Below are 6,000 nucleotides of genomic sequence, written 5' to 3' on the forward strand. Positions count from 1 at the left end.
CCAAATGACACATTAAATTGCCATGAAATTGAATTGGTGTTTGGAGGCATCAGTATCCGCAGAGCCAGTCTGTCCAGTCCCATTACTGGGCAGGTGGTTGAACATATTGCATATCACCAGAGGAGGTACATATCGATCCCTAAAGGGGTATTTCAGCAAAATACCACAAGGCAGATTTATTATGCACATCTGGTAGATTTATACTGCACATAATCTCACAGATGCCCCAAAACTGTTAATAGACTTGCAGAAATTCATTCAGTGTCAGGGCTGTTGAACACTACCAAGTATGAAATGTACGCTTAAATGGTGTAACACTGAATACTGTTTTTAAAAAACATTATTGAAGCAGGAAAAACAGCAGAGCAATGAAAACACTTCCAGCTGTGAGTCTAACTCAGTTTAGGTTTCCTGCTGTCCCACACAGTGAGGACAAACAGCCATAAAATAACATAAAGAAAAGACAAACAGAGAAACTTCAAAGGCAACAAAAAGACAAAACATTCTTTAATTTTGTTTCAGAAGAAGGAAATGTGTGTATAAATTAGGGCTGTCAAAGGAGTAGTTATTTTATTGCTGTATTTCAATGGTTAATTGTGATTAATCCATTTTTAATCACAGGTTTAAAATTCCATTTTAAAGTCCACATTAATGATGTGAAGCATTTCTTACCACAGTGTTCTGATTGGGAATCAAATGCATGCAAAAAATTTACTTTATGATCTTGCTTTTTAGATTTATTTCTTTCAAATCAATGCTGCGCTGCTACAACAATGTAGTCGAAGAGACAAAATAGCAGTACGCAATTAACCCTCTGACACCCACAAACTGTCAACACATTTTGGTCCTTTTTTGGGGAGGACAGGGGATCTTTTGGGAGCGATAGCAGGTCAACAGTATATTCAACATTCAAGTGGTATACACTCACCGGTCACTTTATTAGGTACACCTGTTCAACTGCCTGTGCAAATGCAAATGCAAATACCTAATCAGCCAATCATGTGGCAGCAACTTAATGCATTTAGTCGTGTAGATATGGTAAAGACGAGCTGCTGAAGTTCAAACGGAGCATCAGAATGATGAAGAAAGGTGATTGAAGTGACTTTGAACGTGGCATGGTTGTTGGTGCCAGACGGGCTGGTCTGAGTATTTACTGGGATTTTCAGCACAACCATCTCTAGGGTTTACAGAGGATGGTCCCAAAAAGAGAAAATATCCAGTGAGCCAAAATGCCTTGTTGATGCCAGAGGTCAGAGGAGAATGGCCAGACTGGTTCAAGGTGATAGAAAGGCAACAGGAAGTCAAATAAGCACTGGTTCCAACCAAGGTGTGCAGAAGAGCATCTCTGAAGCAACAACACCTTGTCCAACCTTGAAGCAGATGGGCTACAGCAGCAGAAGACCACACCAGGTGCCACTCCTGTCAGCTAACAACAGGAAACTGAGGCTACAATTCACACGGGTTTTCTCACCAAAACTGGACAATAGAAGTCTCAAGGCAATTGAATTGAACGCAACTGGACTTGGTTTTGTCTTAGAAGACGTTTCACCTCTTATCCAAGAGGCTTCTTCAGTTCATGCTTGTCTGACTAGGCTGGAACTAGTCTGACATAATATAATATCCAATAGAGCACCTTTGGGATGTGCTGGAATGGGAGATTCTCATCATGGATGTGCAGCCGACAAATCTGCAGCAACTGTGTGATGTCATCATGTCAATATGGACCAAAGTCTGAGGAATGTTTCCAGCACCTTGTTGAATCTATGACACCAAGAACTAAGGCAGTTCTGAAGGCAAAGGGGGTCCAACCTGGTACCAGCAAGGTGTAACTTATAAAGTGGCCAGTGAGTGTACATCACCTGAAAGCTGGAAACCTGAAGATTAATTTGAGCAGGTGAGTCACCAGTGTCCACTGGATGCACACAAGCAGCAAACAGTTCAATAGTGAGCAGCAGTTTTGTGAGGGAGCAGATGAGAGACAATATCAGATGAGCAGAAGGTCCGGTATCAGGTGTACACACGAGGAAAGCCAACACACCTGTGAGTACTTGACTGTAAGCGGGCGAGGAGTTGAGGAACCAGCAGTGATGATGAGTGGATGCCACAGCACACATACAAAGGCGGAATGTGCAGCCACAGAAGGCCAAGTGGTTTACCAGGGATCAGACGAAGCAGGAGAGTCAGGGGCAGGCGAGGTGGGCAATGATAAAGCAGTCTGGGAACACACGCTGGAAAGTCTTGCACAGGATGACACAGAACAATCTGGCAACCAGAGTCTGTGAAGCTGGAGTGTTTACAGGTGAGTGGAGCTGGCTTGATGAGGTGGGTGTGGTGGACCAGCAGGAGCAGGAGATGTGTGGACAGGTGATTGGCTGGCAGGTAGGTGTGGTGGAGAGGTGGGGTTAATGGGGTTAACTGAGAGAGTGGCATGTATGGCATGCTGGAAGTGCACACTGTGACAGCAATTATGTAGATCGTGTCCAGGGAGAAAATTTGGGACTAATACTTTTTGTTGAGTCTGATGGTTAAGTAAGTTCTATGGTAGCAAGAGGCCTAATTGGAAGACAGTATACTATCATATACTATCTTTGAAAGTAGGCTGAACATGAAGATAATTTAGATATTTTAGTTCAGTAAGAGGCGACAACAAACTGAATCCAAAGACAGGAGATCTGAATTTTTTGGATAACTGAAATGATGTGCACATGTGCCATCCACTCAATGAAAAACACTTATTACACAATGAAGTTTTCACTTTTATTGACATTTCATTGTTAACAGAGCATGGTGTTGTTGGTATATAATTGGCGTGGGACAGTAAAACCAACCAAACATAGAAAAAAAAAAATCTCTGCTCCAGTCATGTTAGCATTTTAAATAATCAAACTTTGTCTTGTTAGAAATAAAAACTGGAATTACAGAATAATCTTCTTAAGTCATAAACATAAACATGCCTATTCAATATAAGCATCGTCATAAAAATGGTTTAACATTATGTGCAAAGGATGATGACTTTCATCTTAAATAAGAGAAATAAAAATACAAAGCTTTTCAAAAGCTTTTGTTGGTCTTCATATTTACATGAGCTGATATCTGCTGTCCGACTGGAGAGGACGACGTGATGACTCTATAAAAAAATCCTCAAACAAAACGGTGCATCGTCTTGCATGTAAAGAAGTGAGCCAGATTTTTTTCTTTTTGATTTTATAATCAACCCATTTAGTCAAAAAACCCAAAACCAAACAAAAATCAAAAAGTATTTACAGAAAACTCTTTTTCTTTATAAGAAAAACTAACTGAATTGAATCTCTCTTAAAGCTATATCTGATAAAATCTCCCTACAAGTAGTAGTAGTAGTAGTAGTTTTGATATTATCCAAAGAACTTCGATATATCTTGTTACTTCAAAAAGTCTGCCCAGACTACCTTTGATATGTTTTTATTCACCTACGTATATTTTTTTAAGAAATAAGAATGTTAGAATATAAAGGCAACAACAGGCAAGTTAAAGGAAGACTTAGCCACGTGACGCCACACTCCAAACTCACAGCAACGTTTGCCAGAGACGAGTTTGTTCTGTTTTAGCTGGAATTTGTATGGATGCACCAAAAGTTGTGAATTTTAGATCTAAAACCATTTCAGGAATAAGAAATTTCAGGAATAAGAAATTAGTTTTAACACAGTGGATGGACCCAAAGCAGCAGTGACATCAGAGTGAGCGGTAAATGTTTAACTATTTAAACAAACCCGTGGACAGTGTGAAAAGAGTTTTTATTTTCTCTTGCCATTCTTGGTCTTGGATGTAGCTTTCTAAAGCAGCTGTAGCCTAGAATAAATACACTTTAACAGGAGGCTAAAGTAACCTAGATACATTAATAATTACATTAGCTTGTATTAAAGCTGGGGTAGGCTGAAATCTGGAAGAGGCCAAAAAACAAACAAAAAACTGAAAATACACCCTAATCCTGCAGCTCCGCCCTCTCTTTCCTAAGCCCCTCCCACCAGAAAACAACTGGCATGTGCATGCTTCATACAGTAACCCAGTAAGTCATACATTGATTTATTCAATCTTATTTAACTGTAAAGCCCTCTCTCTGTTTATTGGACCACAAATTAGACAAGAATTAGTTAGCTAGCCACCCCATGGTCCCTCCGCCTTTTTCCCCACCACTGTGGACTATTTCCCCGGGAGGGGAGTGGGCAGCGGCTCTGTCATGACTTGATTCGGCCAACACAAACCCCCCAGCACTGGGTGTCACAGCAGGCTGGTGGCTAGTGGCAGTGATGGATTGAACCTGTGTAATGGCAGCAACAGAAAGTTTGCTGATTCGCAGGGAGTCTGGGCTGTCCAATCCCCCGAGCTAGGGTTTGCACTGGTTGGATTCAGGATGCTGCGACTGCTGACTGGAGGTCTGTCTTTGGAGCTGCTGCCCACTCTCGCCTCCTGGCACGGTGGTCTGTATCAGCGGGGAGAGAGGTGGAGGAAACACTGTCGGTGCTTCGCAAAGTCAAGGAAGGATCCTTAAATGGCTGAATTTCAATCAGGCTATGCTATCGAATCCCACCAAAAGACTTGTTCCAATGTCAAGGATCCTTCGAATTCTACAGAGGACCGAGACCTTCATTCTGAGAATTTTGAAGAATGCGTTTGTGTATCCTCAGCAGGCATGAAGTGCCCACAGTTCATTGCGCATGATTTGCCAGAATTGAAAGCGGGGTCTTTTCAATGACCTGGACACTTGCTGAGCTGTTCCGATGTGTGTTACCCGAATGCTAGGAAGGAGTCATGCCTAGCCTCTGTAGGACCCGACTTGGAAGGACCGTCCTACCAAGAAAGAATCCTTGACTCTAAGAAGCACCATGCGATTTGAGGCCCTAGCAAACGTTAGCAACATAAACATGAACTTGAAGCTGCACCTGTGAGCCTTTAGTGCTGATTAGCAGAAGGCTAACCTATTAGCATCATTAGCAGCCAATAGGAAAGCCCTCTCTCTGAAATGACCTATGATTGGCTAAAGTCCTCTGTCACAGGCTAGACTGACCAAAGTCTGAAAACAGAGCAAAGAGGACGTGCAGAAGTCTAGTTTTCTCTCTTTCTACTAGAATTATAATATGATCAAAGCTTATTATGGGACTTTTGCGCAATGACACCAAAGTAAAACTACCTACCCCAGCTTTAGAGGGCAAGCTTGCATGTTTTTTAGACTGAATATCAAAATAAATTTGTCTAGCTGTAATATATCTGTTCATAACAGTCATCTCTAACTCTATGTTCGTCTTTTATTTAGCTCTGTGTAAAATAAACTTTGGTAAAAGAAGCTCATGACACTGATCAGTTGGAATAAACTGAAAGTGCCCCAGCTCAACACTGTCCATTTCATTAAAATTTGTCTTTAACCTTTCAACAATTACATTATTTTTTTAAAGGAAAATATTAGGAAACTACAGGAAATGTAAAATAAGATGTCCACAGCAACTTCCACAAATGTTTCTATATCTAAAAGACAAATCTGCATCACTGTGTTGGGACTGAAATAATGCGTTGAAGGTGTGAAATAGTTTTTCTGAATTTATGATAATGCAGAGGTAACATCCTTGGCAAATGTCACCCCTGTTTGGGAGTGGCGATATCAGATAACTAAGTCTACCTTTAAAGGCAACTCACTGTTGTCCAAAGCCACCAGAACGTCACCAGACCTGGGACAAAATGGCCGCGAGGTGAATGCACCACCAAGATCAGCTCCTGTGCTCCTTTTCTGAGTAAAACTGTGGAGCTGAACTGTATTTTTTTTCTGAACTTTTGTGCTTGCCACAGTGGAAACAACGCTCCTCCATTACTCTTAAATTTAAAATAATGTTTACATGATGGACACACAGTAAGTGATATGGCCAAAGAGGAGGAATGTGGCACTGGGAAAGATGAGGATTGAGTGGTGGGAGGTGGCGACAGTGGCCAGTTTGTCCCAGGTCTGTGTACAATAACCATAAAAGATGCAAATCT

The sequence above is a fragment of the Epinephelus lanceolatus genome, chromosome 1, assembly GCF_041903045.1.
Source record: "Epinephelus lanceolatus isolate andai-2023 chromosome 1, ASM4190304v1, whole genome shotgun sequence".
Lineage (NCBI taxonomy): Eukaryota > Metazoa > Chordata > Actinopteri > Perciformes > Serranidae > Epinephelus > Epinephelus lanceolatus.